General features: G+C 39.1%; 1 protein-coding gene across 5 annotated transcripts in view; it reads right to left on the reverse strand.

Moving 5' to 3' along the window:
• The window catches only part of b3gat1a (beta-1,3-glucuronyltransferase 1 (glucuronosyltransferase P) a), a 151,341-nt gene that overhangs the window by 17,515 nt on the left and 111,162 nt on the right, over positions 1–22,664 (reverse strand). For 4 of the 5 annotated variants that reach the window (XM_037540002.1, XM_017698103.2, XM_037540001.1 and 1 more), the window contains one exon: positions 896–1,013. The gene's annotated coding sequence lies outside the window, so the exon portion shown is untranslated. Of the gene's footprint in view, positions 1–895; positions 1,014–3,717; positions 3,737–22,664 lie in introns of those variants that run through there. The other variant, XM_017698195.2, reaches the window with a different exon arrangement.

Here is a 22,664-nt window from a genome sequence, read left to right on the forward strand (position 1 = left end):
TTACTTTAAAAATGTAAATATTTTTAATAAAAACTAACAAGATTGTGTTTGCAAGACTACATAAATATAAACAAATACAGCTGTATGCTAAACTTTGAACACCCCCAGTCAAATCCCATGTTTTCTAAGTTAAGCTACATACAAAGTATGAACAGTTTCTATGTATTTACTGTGTTTGACATTCAAAGAAATAAAACAAATGTGCCATAATTTTTGCACTGGGTGCATTTTTAATGTTATTTTTCACAATATACTAAATTCACAAATAAACAGTAAATGTTTAGAAGTGGAGTCTTTGTAGGATATATTAACTTATTTTCCACTTAGAAAATAAACAAAACCTCATTTAACCAGGGGAGCCCAAACTGCATATATGTAAAATGTGTGGTAAATATGACATATGCTGGTGGTGTTGTAGACTCTGTTTGTTTAAAACATTCACCAGCTTTTATGTGTCAGCATCTTAAAGAAAGTAAGGCTCTTTTTCACTTTACTATTGGATGTGCATCTAATGGATGTAAGCACACGTAATGTTAACATGGCCAGGTGGATGAATGAACAGACAACAGGCACCTTGTTACGCTTGCTAGTTTAGTTTCTGCGTGGTTGTTAGCCATCACTCAGTAAGTCTGTCTGACTCGAACAGAGAGAGAATACTGGGGAGTGCAAATGCCAGAGTTTTTCATACAGTAACTATAGTATGCAGTAAATCAGGCCACTGACTGACATCTGAACATGGCATATGACATCACTTACTATGTTCAACTTTGGCTTCCAGAGAGGTCAGCATTAGTTTGATGACTAACCACGAACTGAAACATCACTCACTGTCTGCTGGACAAAGTACATGCAAATGGAGTTGTTTTGACCGAGTGTGTCTGTTGCATCTTCTCACCTGTGGTTATAAGTGCTGGACAGGTGTATGTTTCAGGCGCAGCTGCAGAGGCTGCTTCCTGGAGATCATGCAGCAAGTCATCACTGCCCAGATCATCTCATACAGCAGATCACAAAACCTAAAAAACACACACACAGTCATTTTAGTCACTGACGTACTCAACAAAAATATCCCACATTATAACATTTACAGTATGCAGTTGACTTTTGTATCCATTTTCCATAGGAACTGAAACACGTGAACAAACGTGAACATATTGTAGAGTCAGTACGTTGCATTTCTGTGAATATTTATCATACACTAGCTCAAAAGATTTGAATCACTCACTATTTTAAATCATTTGTTATTTTACATACAGTTGTATGTATAAGTTTGAACACCCTCCAACCTATTGATTTCCTCTACAGAGAACAAACTTCTGCATGTTTTAATACACAATTTCTAATCATTTGCTTTTACAATACTGTAAACTCAATTATTCCAGCATTGTAAACTCAAAATAAACATGAAATAATAACAGTCAATTTTTGCACAGGTCACATTTTGTTCTACCCCCCCCAATAAATGTTAAATTCAGGCGAATGGGGAGCTTTTAGGAAGCTTTTCCTTGCTACTGTCACGACAGGCTTGCTCACGGGGCTTTGACTCAGAATTGCTGTAAAGCTGCTTTGTGAAAATGCCTCTTGTAAAAAGCATTATACAAATAAACACTGACTTGACTAAACAATAACCATGCATTAAAACGCATTAACTTATTTTAATTTCAGTCAACATAATGTCACTTGACCACATTGCCCAAGCCTTTGCATGCAACTATACTATAATACATATAGTTGTAAAAATGTTGATTTAAGTATTACAAACTTTGTGCCAAAAATGTTTTATTTTTTTAAAGGTTTTATTCAATATTTCAAGAATCTCTGAATTCTGCAGATGTAAATGTAAATATCTATTCTCTAACATCTGCCTTGAAATGTAACTTCCACTGTTGAAAGATGATGAATTATGGATGGTATTTTTACTACAACTTGATTCTTGACATTAAGCAGCTTTTTCGGTCAGTTTAAAACCTTTTACATTTTCTTTCATTGTTCTTAATTTATATTTACAGCTTCCTACCATCCTACTAATTATCTGAAACTTGTAAAACTGCACATTGATCATTTTATACATTTACCTGCAATGAAAATGGTTTTATAGTAATGAAAAGTGGAGTCCAAAATACCGCATTATCATGTATTAGTGCATTTGGAATATTTAGTCGACCAAAGCTAAACCTGGCTCTGACTCGGATATAATTCATACTGTTTATAAGAACAGAAGAGTCACACAAGTCAAAACAGCTCACTGTGTCTAATTTCTTCAAAAGATGACAAATGAGGCTGTTACAAAACATTTAGCACTGAAACACATCTAGACGCATACATATGAAAGGCGGGGATGAAGCCGTGCCTTGCAGCAAGCCTGTGTGTGTGTGTGCGCGCTGCAGTGCAAATGTTGGCTGTCTGCAGATGCGACAGTGTATTTTTAGTTATTTTTGTGGAGGGAGATGAAATGAAGTGGAGAGAAAGTTGTTGTTCTTGTTTAAACAGGGGAACAGCAGGGTCCCCCGGCTAGTGCTGAGGTACTGCAGGGCTTCATACTGACTCTTGGTAAAGCACAGCACACTTTAGTGAATTAAGACAAGTTCTATTGTGGTTAAAATATCTTAAAAGTATAACTGCTGGGAATATCTGGACAAGCTGCCCATGGTTTTGGTCAATCAGGAGTGACTGAAACAGCGCAGACCTCGGGTTTACTAGCAGAATGAATGGCATTCAAATTCGGGATGCAGAACTGGAATCGACAGATTTTTAATACACAATCAGGACACAATCTGATTTTGAATGACCCGTTTCATAATTTTATGACAAAGAATGTGAGGAAAGTTAATAGACCTGCTCCGTCTTTGAATGCTGCTGCTACACTGCAAACTATCGTGCCATACAGTCATGTACAAAAGGTCTGAGCGCTTACTGTTAAAGGACGTTTCGTCGATTTGCTAAAAAAAATGAGTTCATATAAAGGGAATAAATTGATGGGGAACAAGCCTAAACTGTCCTTAACAATCCCACTTCCTTTCAACGAAGCACATTATTTCATTCAGGCTATTTGAAAAGGCAAGTGACTAACATGGAGCCCCAAACGTGACACTGTGATTGTTTTTCTATAAGGTGTGGCCACAAGTTAATATATTGAGGCCATGAAATACTAGGCCTGTGTTGAGCACAATTTGCTATATTGAGACTACAGTTTAGTTTACTAAACTTGTGAAGCCACAAATTACCATGAATTAATACACTGATAACAAATTGTTAAACTGATGCAATGAAATTAAATCGATTACACACACGCTCACTCGAATAACTGTCGCGTTACCACCTTTTATGTAACGTTATCTAAGCATTTCTCTAGGGGAACAAACGTTTCTCGAGCCTCATCAGTAGCACGCAGCCGCTAGCGTAACGTTAGCTCTGAACGCCGGACTCACTGCGGAATAATTGGGCTAAGCTTGCTAGACTCGCACTATTCCAGGTGACCAGTACGAGTTTTAACCAACTATAGATTTAGTCCAAGTACGTTATTGATGTCTTCGGACTGGTAGTTGGTAGCTGGTAGCTGTCAGCGAGACAGCAGGCTCTGGGTTGCGTTTCTCACCGAGAATAAACGCGAGCGTGCTAGCGTTAGCTAGGTGAGCCAAGTTAGCTAGCTAGCTAGCCGTCCAGAGCTCCGACCGTTAGAGTTCCTAACTCGATTTTCAGAAACTTAAACATTCAACACACCCCGTTCACTGGCAAGAGTTCATCGTAAGGCTGCTTCCGTTTTGAGACGATAGATAAAAAGCGTTGGTTCTGCTTTAGTGCACCGCTCACTGCAGTTCAGTCAGATCAGAGTTGCCAGATTGGTGAAGAATAAGCATTTAATTTAACTTGCGATGATATACATGTCATGTTTTTTTTTTGTTACCTTGAACTTTGCCAGTTAAGTTTAATTTAAAATGAAAATAAAAATATTTATGCAATTCATATTAAATAAATAATAAGTCAATAAATGTCTGCAACATTCAATAGTGTAGGCATTTATAATAATAATTAAGCCAACAATAAGCATACATTAAATTGAAACATGTCTTTTCTTATAGTTACAGAACATTCAATATAATCTTCAGTAGAATATTCAAAAAGGAAAATATCCAATAGCTGCAGCCTTAGCACATTCACACCACTGTCATCCATGAGTTATGTGCATTACTTTTAGCATATATATATATATATATATATATATATATATATATATATATGCCCATATCATGCAAAAATATATATTTGCATTTTTTATACATATATATATATATATATATATATATATATACACATACACACACACACACACAAACACACACAAATTAACAGCACACTTAATACCAAGTATCATTAAACTAGGAAAGGGAACAGTACTAATTAAATAGTGGCATCTGCATTAGACACTGCTTTATAGTGATTTGCGTGACTGGTTCATAATTTGCTAATGTTAGAGTACATCTGATAAAATATGGTTCTTCAAGCCTGAAGTCAGAACATGCCTGCTTAAGAGCCATATACAAGGACACCTTGCCCCATCAGACCAAACCCTGCACAGTTGTAACAGTGTCGATAGACAGGAAAATAAGAAGAAGGACAAGAAGCAAAATTTAAGTCGAGTTCAAACTGTTTTCTTTCAGTGAGGTCATCGGCTTGACGGACTTTGTAGTCCATTTTGAGAAAATGCTTATAAAATCTTTGTTTCTGTATTTTACTATCATTCATCATTTGTAACACCAACACCGTGTCAAATAAAATGACTATGGGGCAACACTGTACATTATGTTGTAGAACCTGTAAGGAAGAGCACCTCTAATTCACTGTTAATCTACTGTAGCGTGTTCAAGAAATGTTTACATGTTAGTTTTAGGTTGGTGTTTTTTCTGTATTTATTCACTGGGTTTATTTTGCCAAGGACGCTTATTGTAGAGGGCCGAGCTAGGAGCCTCCCCTGTGTGCGCATGAGAGAGAGACATAAGCTGGATAGTGAACGAGCTGTTAGAGAAAGAAAACTGCTTGTGTATGGCGTAGCTGTGGCCAACAACAGCTGGAAGATAAAGCACAATGACTTGTGCCTAAACTGTGTCTCTTTTATTAGGAGGTACTACATTACAAACAGCAGGGTGAGATTGGACCACTTTCCTTTCAAATGTTCGGAATCAAAATGTAACTAAACCAATATTTTTGACTACACTACTGGAAATGCTTGAGCTTTTTCCCAGAGCTCAGAAAGAAACCTGCACTCTGCAACCCTGTATACGGGTTTATCAGTTAGGAACAGTAAGTGTCTGAGATACTGACACTATGTCTCTGCTATGGGATAGCTTGTGTAGAAGAGCCCTTTTTGGTGCTATATAGAACCCTTTTCAAAAAGGTTCTTTAAAGACCCACATTATCCATCAATCTGAAAAACTAATGATGCACACAACCCTTTAAATCATGCATGATTGGTTCTATATAGATCCATGAACATTTTCTTTACTAAAGACCCCTTGAAGAATCTTTAAGTGTGTATCTTGATGAAGACCTGGATAAAGTTTGAGAGCAGTTTCGAGGATGTATTTACAGAACAGATTTTCGATGACTGTTGATGTCTAGTGTTTGTAAGCGATGCTACTTTGGTAGATTCAGTATTAAACTAAAAAAAAAAAGAAATAAAAATTACACTAAACATGTCTTGGCTGACTGGCTGACTACACCTGAAGGAAGTGGAACATTGTATAAAATACATTAGATGGCCAACCAATTACTGAAAATGTGAGCATGGTGCCAAGGATACATGGTTAAGACCAGAGCCATCACCTTACAAGGCATGCCTTTAGCCTTAAGTTCATTTTGTGCCAAATCCATTTTCGGTTGTTTATCCAAATCATTATTTTTTTATATAGCCAATCAGATATTAAAATTAGTCAGAAGGCACATCTCTAACGGGTATCTAGGTTTGTATTACATGGACAAAATTAATACTACAAAGGTGTTTTTGTGATACACCTTGCAATGTACTAAAAACACAGGTGGATAATGAAACACGGTGAAAGAAGCAATAAGCGATTTTCTACTTTGCTTTATGAAATAAACAGTATGGCAATGTTTTTGGAACTGTATATTGTCCCCTGGAGTTGTGGCCTTCTCCTTATTTGATATTGTAATGAAAGTCTCTGGCTGTGTTATGAGTGTCCCTCAAAAGACGTGGGAGTCAGATGTAAGTTACTGGTAACTGTAAGAAATGCTTTTTTCGATTCTGTGTAGTCCAAGTAATGGTACCTTTCAAAGTAACATGTGACAGCTGCCAAATGCATCAAGCAGTGTTACGTAATGTTTGTTTGTGCTATTCCTGACTTTAAATGTAAATCATTCCTTATCTTTGCCATCACTCACTGTTGAAGCTGAAGCTAAAAAAGTGTCAGCCAGTATTCCTCCTGATGAAGACCAAGCACCATTACATTAATACTAAATACAACAGAATTGAAACTAGAGCCGTATGGACGACTTCACCCAGGTGTTGTCACATGATCTAAACCTGGCATTGCCCATGTGTGGACCCGCAGCCCATTATGATAAAATGGATTATACAAGCCTATGAAGTATTTTGAGTCCCAGTTCCATTTCTCCCCTTGCCTCTACCACTTAACCCTTAGCCTTGTGTTTTGCATGTTCAAACCTAGTGATAGGGTGTCCTGATTTTTATTTATTTTTTGGATAGAGGGATAGGGCTGTTTTTCCAGAGGCTCACTTCAAATCGTATTAGCCAGCAAGATGAAAAAAGACATCCACAAATGACAGATTTTCTCTTTCAAAAAAATGATGATAACCATTATATTGTCTTAGTTTGATGTCATTTTAATACATCTTGGTCATTTCCTTACTGACACATAAAAATGTACGTATATAGTATGCTAGTAGCTAGCTAGCTAAATTTCCCGCTCCTCCTTAAATAGTCCAGCAGTTCTGACGCCCAAGTCACCAGAATGTAACTGCTGCGCCATTCAAGGTGGAACCGGACAAATCAAATGAGAAGCTAGTGAATAGTTGACTTCAGGCGTGTATCACTGAAGGCCCATTAGTGGTGGGCAATAAAAATAATTATCGCAGCTTTCCTTTTGAAAGCATTTGATGCCCTAAATGTAACTAAAGCCCAGCAGTGAGGTCACTAAACTTTACCCTCCTCTGCTATCACAACAAAGGGGATGCTGAAAGCAGCTCATATAGAAAAGTGAAGTGCCTACTGTACCAGTCACCCCTCTACAAAGGTGTGACAAAGCGCTGCTCTTTGCCACTGCTTTAAGAAGAAGAGTCCACATGTGTGCCAGGTTGGGCCTAATCAGCTTGAGGGCTTCTGGGAATTGGAGTTCTCTCCAATCTGGTCGCCCTCTCCTGGTGGCCAGTGGCAAAGGCTGGGCTCTCACAGAAATTCGATTGGGCCCTTGTTTATAAGCCTACATGAGTAAGTAACATGAGTCGTTGTCTCAGGTGAGACTATACTATGATACTAGGAAACACACAGCATTTCTGCTTTTGGTCATACACATAACTTATTGAAAGATTCTATTTTTGACCGACATAATGTACTTCTGACGGAGAAGCGGCTTAGAAAATGGATGGATGGATGGATGGATAATGTACTTCTGTTGGGCTGCATAAACAACTTGATTTATCAAAACACCTTCAGACCATCAACTGGAGCTGTGCTTGATCAGGATGCTCAAACATTGTGATTGGTTAGAGGGTTAATTTACATATTGCAAGATATTCTCCATAATTCTCAGTATTGCAAAGGCCAGAATTGTGATGACAAGGAACAAACTATATACTGTGCAGCCCTGGTAGCCAGGCATAAGCTGTCCATCACACCACACACACACAAATACAGAACAGCTTAACACTGGAGGTGCTAATGTAACAGTGGCGATTCTGCTGCATGTGCTTGTGCGTGACATGGTGACAGGATCCGGAATCTCGATTATGGAGAAGATAAGCCAAGCATCTCCGCTCATATATTGATGTCTCAGCTCCGGTGTGTCTTCAGAACACGCTGATTTGAATGTGCTTGCTGGCATTGAGGCACAGAACAAAGAGGAGCTTAATACAGAGCTGCCTGGATCGTTGCTCATCCCTGCTTACTTATTCACTCATTTCCAGAGCGCAAGCTGCAGCTTTGAATACGCTTCAGTAATGACTGGAGATCTGCAGAGAGCAGCCACAATAGGTCATTATTGATGCGACTGTCACTGCCCACAAAAACAACTTACCTGTCAGCAAAGGTGAATTCTGAAAGTGATGTATTGATTTTGAATTGCAGCAACATCAAAATGGCCAAGCGGATGTCAGCGGGGTTTAATGGGAATGTGGCTGTACAGAAACAAGCACCACATTTCATACACAATGCAACGTGTAGGGCTGTCACGATCAATTATATTAATTGTATTGATGTACTGAGTAATCAATAATCTAATGATTTTTTTTACGGTTAATTGAGTAGTCAGAGTTTTAATTAGACCAGTAAGACAAACCATACATAGCTGTAAGATTAACCCTCTGGGGTCCACAAATGTACCCCCATGTCAAATTCAACGTTTCAATATATGTTTCTCTATCTTTGCGATAATACAGCACAGGAATATGATTCAAACATGTACTGAATCTGTAGAATCTGCTCTTTGATTCCACCATTTTGCAAGTTTGTATGTGACTCACATCTGGAGTTATGAGGCTATGAAGATAGGTTGAGTTACGTGTCATCTGCCTCTTACCACAAATAATCGGTAGATTCATGTGTCTGTCTACATTTTTTTGTGAAGCTGACCAATGGACCCTCAGGAAACCTCTGAAAGCCAGAGGTCACTAATAGGTGGACTGCGGTCCAAGTCCAAACCCAGACACTGTCCTATGTGGACCTATAACCAATAAACTGTGGACAATTATTTGATTTTGACCAGGTGGTCCTACTTTAATCGGCGTATCATTTCTAGTCATCACAGCCCGGGAGACTCACAGACCAATCACATACATTATAAATGTCATACGTGACGCTACTCAGCCAATCAGATCTGTGCATTATGTTGAGCACTGAGACTCCAGCGAGTGGCACACACACAAGGCGAGTCACAGCAGTTGAAGTAGAAAGTGAGCCTGATTATTTCACATGACGTGCTCTAAAAAGAGAAAACTGACAATAACTATTGTTGAAATGTTGCTGAATTGTTGAACTACTACTAGTTTAGGTTTACAGTAGGTTTACAGTATATGGCACTGAATCATAATGCTAGTTAGACATTATGATGTTCCAGACTTTTGCTTGATATTTTGCTTTGATATTTTCTTTGACTGAAAAAGAATTATTGAATTTGAATTAAAGACATCTAAGGACTGACCCATTACATTCAAAGCCCTTCATTCTTCAGTCAACCAACATCAGAGATGCATGTAAAACAGCATGAAGACTTTACAGCCGTTTAAGTTGATTCAGCGGCTTTGGAAAGTAGTGCTATAGATAACAGAGCATTGTGGGAATATTAGGTTGTGAAACTTACAAGACTGCACTATTTTACATGTAGCATGACGGTGTAGAGACAGGGTTCCCCTCGAGAAGATCAGGCTGAACTCCAAAGTTTGACTTGCACACACGTAGTTTACTTTGCACACAGAAAACACTGTATAAGCATAAACAAATTGGTTGCAGTGCAACTAATATGGCTCAGACAAAACAGACATACTTCCAATCCCTACGCTGTCCCATTAGGATATTTCTGAAATAACATCAGCCAGCTTGAACTGGAGGCTGCAAGGCCACATCCTACACCTTTACGTCCTGCGGAGACTCAAGAAGGCTCATCTCCCCCCTCCCATCTTCACCATGTTCTACAGGGGGACTGTGGAAAGCATCTTGAGCAGCTGCATCATCGCCTGGTTTGGGAATTGCACCGACTCAGACCTCAAGACCCTACATAGTATAGTGAGGACAGCTGAGAAGATCATTGGGATCTCTCTTCCCTCCATCATGGACATCTACACTACACGCTGCATCCACAAAGCCACCAACATTGTGAACAACCCCATCCATCCCTCACACAGATTTTTTTCACTGCTGTCGTCTGGCAGAAGGTACCGGAACATCCATGCCATCACTGCCAGACTCTGCATCAGCTTTGTTCCTCAAGCAAGCAGGTTTTTAAACTCACAAGGACTGAACTAAACACCCCCCACCCCCGCACATGCCCTGCACACACTTCGCACACACACACACACACACACACACACACACACACACACACACACACACACACACATATATATACACCTCTTTTGATGCTCTACTTGCATCTAGAATCTATCTAGAACATTGCTACTAACATAGTTTATACTGTTTTCCTACCTCAGTAGCTGCTGTGTTTATGTTTGTTATCTGACTGCGTGACTCACAGATCACAGCATGTTAAATATCTCTACACCTTATTCCACTACCTCATATCAGAAATGAGTGCTATGCGCTGTGTCGGTGCTGCACTGTCCTGTCTGTTTACTGTGTCTAATGTCTGTTTAATTTATCATATCAAATTATTTATCATATTTAATTTATCATATTTATTGTTTCTAGTTTTATTTTTTATTTGCACACTATATCTGCAAGTTCACACTTTGTACTTTGGTTCCTTGTTGCACCGTGTTGTTCCTGGAGGAACTTAATTTCACTCCACTGTGTACTTGCACATAGATGGAATGACAGTAAAAGCCTCTTGACTTGACATTCCCTCTCTTTTTCCCCAGAATGAATCCCCCCCTCCTTTTAACACCCCAGCACTGACCCATCTAGTCCCCAGGGCTAGTGAGGGGTTACACAAAACAGACAATAACAAAACAACTTCAGGACAATAAACACAATACAGATAAAACACATAACGAGAAGCTTCCTTTTACCTTCAAATATATTCATTTATATTGATTTACTCTTAACCGTGTTCTGTCTTTCCCCACAGGTTCTCGGATCCCACCTCCCCCTCTTCTACAACACAAATTCTGTGCAACTTGACAGTTACACAAAGCATTTTTGTGAAGTTACACACCACGTATTTGATTGCTCCACTAGTTAGCCAAATCATCAGCTCATAGTTTTTGATATATAGCCCTATTTGTCATGCTGTAAAGTCATCTGCGAGGTATAATTTACATATCAGCATTCTGTCATCTTTATATTTTTTTCAGCTGTTGCTGTTCTTTTTTTCCCATATGTATATATTCATCTTTTATCTATTCTGGTTATTAACTGTTGTGTGATGTTAAGCATTTAAAATGAATGTTTAAGTAGCCGTTATGGTTCTGGCCTACTGGATAGCTCGCTCATTGTGTCCTAGAAGCACAGCAACATGATTGTAGAGCTCATGTCTCTTTCCTCTTCTCTAATAATTTTCATCTTTTGGATCCCAAATGAATCTGAGCTGTGTGTAAATTAGGGGATGTAAAGAGAGGAGAAAATTACTCCTACAATGTAGCTCACGATAACAGCAGGCCAAGGCAGAATAAATAGTGATACAAGCAGCTGTTTAAACAGCTGTTAGGATTAGTTAGCTAGTTAACACAGCTGGAAACAGAAGCATTAGCTTTGTGAGTCTCACATTTGTTGTCATGGCTCAGAAAAATGAGTTGGGAGGGGGGCGTGGTCTCCTTTTTAACCATCATATTCTGTTAAAAAAAATTTTTGTCCATTGAGCCAGTGAAATCAATGATTTAAAGTATGCCGTTCTACATGAAACTTGTTTCCTGAAGTTGAGACGTAAGCAACTAAGGTCGTCACTTTAGAGTGTCACTGTGTAAAACCAGTTTAATGCATTTTAGAATGTTTTCATAATGTTTGGTGTCATAATGGCTAACTAGAGCATGTTACAATAAAGCAGCAGAACACGAGAGGGAACGTGCTACCGCGAAACAACGCGGCTGTGATTTGGTCACAGATCATTTGCTATAACACATAATTTTATGCAACAGTTAAATAGATAATTAATAAATTGGGTTGTGAATGTGACATTTAATGTTTTAATGTTCAGTTCCTTTTGCCAAATTATAGTTCCTTAACAAGCAGCTTGTTGCTAAATCAGAGTAACAAGCTCCGCCCACTTGCTGCACAGCCAGCAATACGTTCTCCAGCTCCACACAGACCAACTAACAGTTTGGGAACTTAGTGTAGTTTCAATTTTTTGTTTGTGGCAAAGTAAAAAATAAAACTTTCAAATGGCTTGAGCGACTCCTACAGCTGTCAAAGTCGTTGCTTAGCAACGGCATCTCAGCAGAGTGATGGTGTTTGTGAAAAACCCGTGATGCTATGGCAGAATAACGACACGGTTAGAACGCTGCTCTATCAGTCAGCTTGTGTGGCTGCAACTAACTGTTGTATAATAGCTGTTATGACATCACATTGTTGAACAGAGTCTGTCATGACAACTCATGACAGTATGTGCCATCTGCCATGACGTAATGGTTATGTCAATGTCATGTAGCAGGGTTTAAGTAGAGCACTACTGTAAATTGCGGTGTGACTCGTGATGTTTGCTGCCTCCATGTGTGATGCCCAGATTTACAGAGCTTGAGTCCGTCACTGCACTTCTACACATACAGAACCTTGTTTAAAGGAAACAAGATCGAAAGAGCTCTGAGCACGATTCACACTGACCCTTTAAACCACAAACATAAAAATCAAAAGGGCAAAAACAGACATAAGTCATACAGGGCAAACTAAGCAGAGAGCTTTTTTGTTTAGAGTTCTAGCCAGAGGCTTCACAGGAATTGTGGAGCTGGCTGTTCAGAGGACACCACAGGGTTTGGAAATGTCAGGTTGATGATATCCAAAGAGAATAAATAAATAAAGGAGGGTAAATAAGCTGTTAGGATAGCAGCTCCAGTGTATTCTCCATAAGTTTAATTCAATGGGGAAAAAGGCTTGCCAATTTAAAGTGAATCATAAATTATTTCAGGTATTTCAAGCAGAGGTGGATGAAGTACACAAATCATGTACTTGAGTTAAAGTAGAGATACCCAAGGTAAAATATTACTCCAGGAGAAGCAGAAGTCCTTGCTCTAGACCTCAACTTGAGTAAAAGTACAAAGGTATTTGCCTTCAAATGTACTTAAGTATCAAAAGTAAAAGTACTAACAGAGTAATTATGGCTCTGATGTCCTGTTATCATTTTTATAACAAGACTCGCTTCATGAACTGATTTTAGGTGAAAGTCCTCCAGTGTCTCTCTTGGTAAGCCAGTCTTTTAATAGAACGTCATTAATTAGTGACGCTGACGTCTATTAAAATGATCATAAGCACAAAACACTGAAGGTAAACAGTTTCCATCAGGGAGAACCGAGTGGCTCTGAAATCACTTTTACAAACAAGCAAAGTTTCAGTTTAAGATTACTTTGTAAATTAGTTACAAGTTGAATAAAAACTGGCTTTAAACTCAGGATCACAAATGAGCTTCCTTTACTGTATTGATCTGTAGGCCTCTGTTCATAAACATAAACTAACCGAAACTAATTTACTATAAAATGAAATGGTGTTTGTATGAATTCAGAAAAAAAGAAACATGCCAATCACGACTGCATATGTGTACATATTTCTATACTGTGGTCTATTTACACAAAGTTAGGTTAGTTCATCATTTAGGTGACGTATGTTCTCCCAAATTTTTATGCTGCTTCACTGACTTTGGACCGTGTGCTTGCACCAGGTTGGTATGACAAACAGGTCAAAACAAGCTCAGAACAAATTGACCGCTGTGCTCTGATTGGTGTTTTTGCTTTGCACTTCTTTTGTTTTGACATGTTACGTTTTTATACACACAGAAACCAAAAGGAACGACAGATTTCTCAAAATGTAGTGGAGTAAAAAGTAAAAAGTCACCCGAAATGGAAAAACTTAAGTAAAGTACAGATACGCAAAAAAACTACTTAAGTACAGTAACAATTACATTTACTTAGTTACTGTCCACCACTGATTTCAAGGTTTATTCATAGCACACACCTGTACACCTGTAATGTCTGGGCATTATGAAATTCAACACATGGTGAAAACACAGCTTTGCCCTTGGAGAATAATTTGTTTTGACAAAAAGAGAGGAACCTGTGAATGACGGTCTTTGTGCTGAAGTGACAGTGACACATATGGGAATAAAATTATTCCCCAGACTCTGCACCAACTTTATTTGTTAGACTTGCAAACCCTTTCTGACAGCAGAATACCAGAATCTCATTTTCTAAATAGATGCATTCAGGCACAACTCCATTAGCTGGCAGACAGAGCTTAGCCTAAAAGTTAACATATGCTTGATGGGTGCTGACACAATATGCTCCTGTCCCAGCACTCACTCTGATAGATGTACATTTACATGTATTTACTCACTTTGTATCTGGCCAGCAGTGTGTCCATCTTGGTACAGTTTGATAAAGTAATCAGGCCAGGAGAGCTGCACTGAATGCCTTCCCCAGTCTGATTTAGAGGAGAATGGCTTTTTTTGTTCTCGGGAAACGTTAAGTAAGCCATTTGCGGAGAGCAGCGCTCCTGATTGATGGTGCAGGTCTTGTCTCAGACAGACAGCCTCAGCACTGATGAAAGATTTACAGGGGCACGTTGAGCCTGGGGTCAAAAATGCTAGACTGATAACCATCAGGTCAGCTGTCCTCCATCCCCTCCTTCAATTACTCTTTTTATTCTGGAGAACTTCAGATCTGAAAACTATGGCAACACTATACATGAATCTAACGTGAGCTGGAATTGAGGGAGTGATGATCAGACAGGAAAATTTGACAATGCTACCTGGAAAATTCAGGTCCAGGGGTGTAACTTTTAACTGCATCCTCATTAGGTGCAGGGTTTAGCTCTTATGTGGTTTTGGGGTCTGTGGAACCTATTTTCAATAATTAACAAAAGAATAAATGATGTGATTTCTCATTTTTTCAACCTCAGATGCCTTGGCCTTTGCTCTTTTTTTCTAAGAAAGAATAAAAATGTTCTTGAAGAACATTTAAAATAACACATTTTCAGTGACTCCACACATTTATATTGCACATGTGGTGAACCCACAGGGAGTAAAAGTGTGGAGGTGCTGTGTTCCTTCACTCTGTTCTCCTCGCCTGTTGTTAGTGTGTGTGTCTGTAGACCACTAAGTAACAAAAAGGGGTGTTGGGGCAGTCGTGGACTGGAGGTAAGGGAACCAGCCTTGTGACCAGAAGGTCGCTGATTCGATACCCTTAGCTGACAGTGAGTGACTGAAGTGTCCTTGAGCAAGGCACCTAACCCCCAACTGCTCCCGGGTGCCGTGGATAGGATTGCCCACGGCTCCAGGCAGGTGTGCTCACTCCCTCTAGTGTGTGTGTTCACTAGTGTGTTCTTATGTGGATGTTTCAATGCATGGATGGGTTAAATGCAAAGATCTAATTCACAGTTGGCTAATGGTTCTGAATTCTATTCTATTCTTTTCTTCAAGGGTCAAAAGGTTCAGAAAAATTGATGGATCCATGAACAAGCTCAGAATCAAAGTTCCATGATGAAGACATTGTTAACAAATAAAGTTTTCCTTACGAAAATATTCTACAAGGATTAAGAGTGAGAAGAATAATCAAATCTTAGGCTGACTTTACATGATAAAACATTAGTTACTTGAAAACTACATTGCTGGTAACAGGGATGAGACTGCCTACAGCAAGGACTCCTGGTGCACAAAACTTGTGGACTTCAGACGCAACCCTCCCTCCCTACTCCCCACCAACATCAGTGGCTTTGTGGTTTCCACTGTGGAGTCACTTAAGTTCCTTGGGCACCACCATATCCAGGGCCCTGAAGTGGGACAGGAACACGGCCCTCATAGCCAAGACAGCATAGCAGAGTGTTCAGCTGATGGTGGTTGGATAGTGTAGTGGTTAACACCTTTGCCTTCTACACTGTAGACTGGGCAAGCCCTGGGCAAGCCCTTGCCCCGACCAGGGCAAGCACCCTACACTATACCAATAAGGGTCCTTGGGCAAGACTCCTAACACCACCTTGGCCTCCCTGTGTAAAATGATCAAATTGTAAGTCGCTCTGGATGAGAGCATCAGCCAAATGCCATAAATGTAAATGAAATTCACTCTGATGCAGAGTCTGATGGTCCAGTTCTACACAACAAGTCTATCCATCTGGTTTGGTTCCTCGATCTCACAAAAATGAGCCAAAGTTCAACAAATGCACAAGACAGCAAAGAGGATTGCTGGATGCATCTGCCAGCGCTTTAGGAGAGCAGGGTGCCAGCACAATTACAGCTGACCCTTCTCATCCTGGACATCACCTCTTGCAGCCACTTCCCGCTGGTACAAGATACAGGGCCTCAAAACCAGCACAGCCAGACATGCTAACAGATTTTTCCCTAGAGCTGTAGCACTTATCAACCACAGTGGAAACTTAACCATCAAATCTCCTTACTGTATTACAGTAACGCCTCTGATACATAATGCTATTTGCACAACTGTACGGGTGCTAAATTTAATATATTCATATCGTTGTGTAATAATCTGTAATAGTTTTTATAGTATATGTCATCAGACATTCATATGTATAGGTGTTAATATCTTCATATGTACAAATATTCACACATCTCTTTAGCTCCTCCGTGGCTTTTTAATATTTGTTTAGTTTTTATTTCATTTATTGTATTTTTATTTTCATTTTTTCCTTTGCTAAAGACTTGTTTACAGCGTGTTTGCTTGTTGGGTCTATTTAGTATGTTATGTATACATACATGTGACTCACTAAGACAAATTCCTTGTATGTGTAACATACCTAGCAAAATAAAGTGATTCTGATTCTGAAACTAAATTGCACTTGAGTTGCTCGAAACTCAACCGCAATAGTTGCAAGTGTCTGAAGTTCGTAAAGCAAGTTTACTGAAACAGGCGATCAGAAAGTATCACATGATCATATCAAATGACACACTATCAACAAACCGATTTCCACTGGATGAGTGGACAAGAGAATAAAACAGAAGATGCCATATTGGATGGTTGAAAAATAGACCCGTAAACTGACTTTATGGAATGTTGGTAGATTTTAATTTTGTCAGTTTGCCATGAGAACAAATGTGATTTTCTCAAAGCTAATGCTTCTGTAAAGAGCTGCAGTAACTAGCCAGCTAATGCTAACAGCTGTTTAAACAGCTGCTTGTGCCACCATTTATTTTTCTTTAGACTGCTCTTGTCATGATTTATGTAGCTAGATTTATTTTCCTCTCTCCTTATGTGCCCTTCATGTCTCCTAATTTTCAGAGAGCTCAGATTCATTTGGGATCCAAAGGATGAAAATGGTGACAGAGGAGGAGGTTGAGATTCTCTAATCGATTATAACTTGTTATGCTTCTAGGACAGAATGAGCAAGACATCAAGCAGGTTATAACCATAATGGCTACCTAAACATTTTAAATAAGCTTGACATAAACACAACATATCAAAACTGAGATATATAATAAACCTTAGATATAGGTAAAGGACAATAAAACAGGATACCAATGACAACAGGAAAAGATAATATGAAGGTGATAGAAATGATGTAAATATTTAAATTACACCTTGTGGGCGACTTTATAGTGAGAACGATGTGGGATATCAAAAATATGAGCTGCTAATTTGGCTCTCTAGTAAAGTAACCGAATATGTTGCATGCCTCTTTGATTATTTTCAAAATGCTTTGTGTAACTGTCAAGGTACCTGGAAGTTATGTTGCAGGCAACTCCTGACATGCATCTGGTTGCATGAAAGTTTCACAGTGTAAAGCCTTAGACAACTCGTTATTCCCTGAATCGACTCACAAAACGTGATAATTTTAGTTTTATGTGCTGTAAAATAAATGTAAAATCAAAACTTTTATGTATATGATGTAAAATGCCCAAAATCATCATAAACACCCTGTGTAAGGACCCGACTTTGTTTAACAACCATCTGAGATGGTAACTGGCTAACAGGATAATCCATAAACATTCCGATATAGGCCTTTAGTAGAAATGTTCACTGGAAAATTAGTTGTAAAGCTGCAGCATACAAAGTAAAAACATGTGACAAATTCATAGCATCTCAAAAGTCCCAGCATTCTCAGAAAGTTGTAAAAATGTGAAAATATAACATTTCATGGTTCCTCACAGGCACCTACAGTTTAAATTCCAGCATGCCTCTGTTATAATGATAGAAATGCCTCAATTTTTTTTAATATGCGCAAAACACTTGGATGGACATGGCTTGGGAACTCACTTATTTACATGAGCATGTGAGGCACTCTCAGGTTTTTCCAGTAGGGGGTGCTATTAGCAAGCAAGCTGCTTGAAATGTATGTGTTAGCTATCAGAAACATAACTTTCAAAACAAGAGGTGAAATACTGTGCAGAAATGCGTTACTCTGCATTATTTATTGTGATTTTCTTTAAAGCAAAAACAGGTATGTCTGCAGCTTACATTATTATATAAAGAAATCATAAATAAATAAATAAATAAATAAAATCAAATAATAAATAAAAATAGAGACCCAGTTTAAAAAGTAGAGGGAAATCCACACAAACAAAAGTTGTTACTGCTACTTGCACAATACAGCAAATTGAGCGGAATATGGGATACACTGCACTTTCAAATCTCCCCCCCCCCTTTCTGTGCACGCCTCTCATATTTGCGTTTTTCCAAACAGACAACTCATAAACTGCGCATTTAGACGAGTGGGTAGAATGCGTCGGATTTGTACTTAAAACTGGTGCCAAAGGCTCAGTATTTGGGACCCACAGAATCTCTAAAAACTCGCTCAATGAAACATCTTTGTTGAAACATACATGAACAAGAGTTCCAAGGAGCTTCCTGACCATAAAAAAGAAAAACTGTTTTACCACTAATCATTAGTAAATGATTAAACTGGCTGGATGGATCCCTTCAAAAAATGAAAATGTTCACTGGCCTATATGTGCTAACATCTTAGTATAGACTAAAAAATGTAATATACACAAAAACACAGAATTACTTTGCTCTGCTTTAAGCTTTAGCTCATCTATAGCTGCTTTTCTCACATCTCCAGCAGGACACTTTTCCACAAAAGTGGAATAGTTTCTTGTAGAATGACTGTAAGCATTTGATTTTTTAAATTTAAATTTGAAATTAAGTGGCCCTTATTAGTCCCACAACCGGGCAATTTCACCTCCACGTTCAATCCATCCGTGAAGTGAAGCACCACATACACACTAGTGAGCACACACACTAGGGGGCAGTGAGCACACTTGCCCGGAGCAGTTGGCAGCCCTACCAACAGCGCCCAGGGAGCTGTTGGGGTTAGGTGTCTTGCTCAAGTGCACTCCAGTCATATGCTGTTGGCTCTGGGGATCGAACCGGTGACTTTCCGGTTACAGGGCCAATTCCCTAAACTCCAGCCCATGACTGCCCCCCTTTTACAAGGCTGAAGTCAGTTTTTCATTCACCGGCTTCTTGTTCGATTTTTCCTTTTTCACCTTAAATGGAGCCTGTGATGCTAGAATGTAACTGCTGCACCATTTAAGGTGGAACAGGACAAGTTAAACAAGAAGCTGGCAAAAGAGAAGCCGACTTCAGCTTCATCACTCTGTCAGTTTCTCGTTGCAGATTAAACATATCAGGAAACTAGCTGGACTGATTATAAACGCAAATAAGCCCAATTGTCATATATCTGTTTGTCTTAAATCTTCCTCTTTGCTCTTTTGATAGCCAATAGCTAGGTGAGATTGCTGTCTGTGTTGCTATGGTGACCAGCAGTGTGCTCGCCAATCTTCAGTGTTAAAGGGTGAATTAGCAGTTATAAATTAACTGCAGCATTTAATTTATTATTATTATTATTATTATTATTATTATTATTATTTATAGTGATCAGCAGAGGTTTATTTTACTACAGAGAAGGATTATTTTACTTTTTTACCTAAAAATCTAATTGTGCTGTGGAGCCGCAACAGGGCAGTAAAAGTGTTGCTGACCCCTGATGTAGGTGCTGCAGTCCAGCTAAACTGGGCTTGCTTATTCTTATATTTCATCTCCAGTAATGGGTAATAAGGATATGTGCGGGCTCAAATTATAGGAATGAAAATAATATTAATGAAAAACAACAGTGTTGCGGCTTATCATTAACTTGACAGCGCATTTTGGAAACCATATTCAATATTCTTTTTGTTGATGTGATGCCTTTACTCTGAAATGCTGTCAAACATCAGTGTGGAGAAAAGCAAAGAATGCTTCTCATCTCCCACAGAATATGTAAGCCTTTCAGAAAGCTAATTAAAACATTTAAATGTGATTTTTTGATGACGACGTCAGACGTTGTTAACTTTGGACTTGTCTTTGGTGAGAAGAAAGGAATATGAATTAGCTCCAGTTGCACTATTGTTCATTTCACTGTGGCACTGAAGACAGGTGTGCATATGTCACCCTTATTACCTATACTCAGCCTGAGGCTACAACTGTGTATTAAAATATTAAAAAATGATCTGTATCAGGACCTCCGTGTTTCATAGTGGTTTTGTGGTAATCATTCTATATATATATATTTAGTTTTCAGGGTACATCTGTCCTGATGTTTTAGAATGGATTCATCAATCAAATATTATTAGGCTACTTAATATTGTTTGGGGTTGGCATCACTCCTGCAGGGTCCTTGCCAGCAGATAATGTAATTTCTGCATTCAAGAGGCAGCAATTTGGCACCAGGGGTTTCACCAAAATATTCATATTGAAGAAAAAAAAATGCACTGAAACAACATTTCTTTGGAATTTTCAAAACGTAAAGAAACTCAGTCAGAAAAGTTGCAAACATCTCAAAACAAGTTTCTTGAAAGAGCCGATCATAACCACAGTTATGTAATCAGGATACATTATAAAAACAGGGTGATTACTAGCAGGATTGCATTAAAACCACCCTGATGCCAACCATGAGGTCGTGTCTCAATGATATCAATCCAAGTGCTTACTTTCATTTAACAAACACACAAACACACACACACACACACACACACACACACACACACACACACACACACTCTCCAAACTGCTTCTCCCCCAGGTTTATTTAACACACTATCTAGAAATAAAGCAAAGGATGGTCTTTTTGAATAATCTTGCTTATTGGCTGGTGACCAGACATCTTAACTAGCAGTTTGATTAGGTAGCTAACATTAACATGCATTAACACTAACTGCTTGCACTGGTGTTTGTTCTGCCTCTGTTCTATAATGTCGCAAGGTTACACATAAAACAACACAAATAGCCAAATGTACACTAAATATCACACTGCAGATGATTTTATGTAGCAATATGAACAGCTACTAGCCAAAAGTTAGGAAAGTTCCCTAGTGATGCCACAGCCATCTGTGAGCAGAGTTGTCCTCAGTGTCTTTGGGTGGGTAGGGTGGTTCGTCCACCCTCCACATCACTCAGCATGATGCTTCACATGTCTCTGAGGAAGCACTAGCCTTGGCCTTCCCAGCTTAATAGCACTGCATGCTAGGGAGAGACACAGCTAGAAGGTGGACTGTTGGCTGTTGCTGCTGGTGGTTGCTGAATTTTGTGCCACAGTTATATTGAAAACCATGAAATGTCTGGGAGCATAAGATGTTAACATTCCCTACCTAGCAGTTCTCAAACTCGGGACTGTGGCCCACTGGGGGTGGCAAGGGGACACTAACGGGGTCACAGAAAAAGGACTTGTATGCCTAAATTAAAAGTTGTAATTTTGTAAGTTTGATCTATTTATATTAATATTTATTAAAATTAAAAAAATAAGTCCAAGCCAACCAAAACAGGACCATGCTTCTTTGTGCAGGTCAATGATAGCCAGCAAAATGGGCAGGCTTCTGGTTGGTGCAACACTGGTTGGTGTTGGATCATTTATAAAAAGTAACCAATGACAAGTAATGACCAGGGTGGGAGAATGGGAGCTGGGGCCTGAAGGCAGTCCATGAAGGGGTCTTAGACTACAAAAGGGAACTGCTGCCTTAACCTACAAACAGACTTGCTCTTAGTATTCAGTATGATCAGTATGGAGTATCAGTGCACAGCCTGGGTGCTTGTTTACGTATGTATAAATACAGTTGCATTAATATAGTACTAAGCTAGCAGCGTTGGGTTTATTACAAGGCCATTAAATCTCCCCTTGACTTCTCCCCACAGTAAAAGCCTACTGAACTGTTGTTGGGCTGTGGCTAATAGCCTTCCCAGAAAAAGTGAGAAGAGTGGAGTTCCTCTAATGAGGTAGATGTGCAGGAATCCTGTTCAGAGGACTCTCCAGAGTCCCCGTCCCCAATTACAAGTCTGTGTGTTGGCAAAAACACATAATTATGAATTTGATCATTGCTAATTAAACCACAGGGAAATAACCCAAGGTTGGGTAACAGGTCTTTGTTGTAAAGTTGAAAACCAACTGCCGCATAGGTTTTAATGAGAGGTGCGTTGACAGATGTCCCTCACAGAGGCCTGGGCATTGTTTTTTTGTATCTATTGTCCACTCGCAATAACACACAAACCTACAAGAGAAAATGGCACTGCTAGGAAACTTCAGAAGACCATTGAAGCAAATACTGACCTCGTTTAAATCCCATGAGTAGCACTGTGTACTGTACATTAAAGCGCAGTGTATTTTTGTGAGTATAAAAGTCAGT

Source organism: Pygocentrus nattereri, chromosome 7, assembly GCF_015220715.1.
Source record: "Pygocentrus nattereri isolate fPygNat1 chromosome 7, fPygNat1.pri, whole genome shotgun sequence".
Taxonomy (NCBI): Eukaryota; Metazoa; Chordata; class Actinopteri; order Characiformes; family Serrasalmidae; genus Pygocentrus; species Pygocentrus nattereri.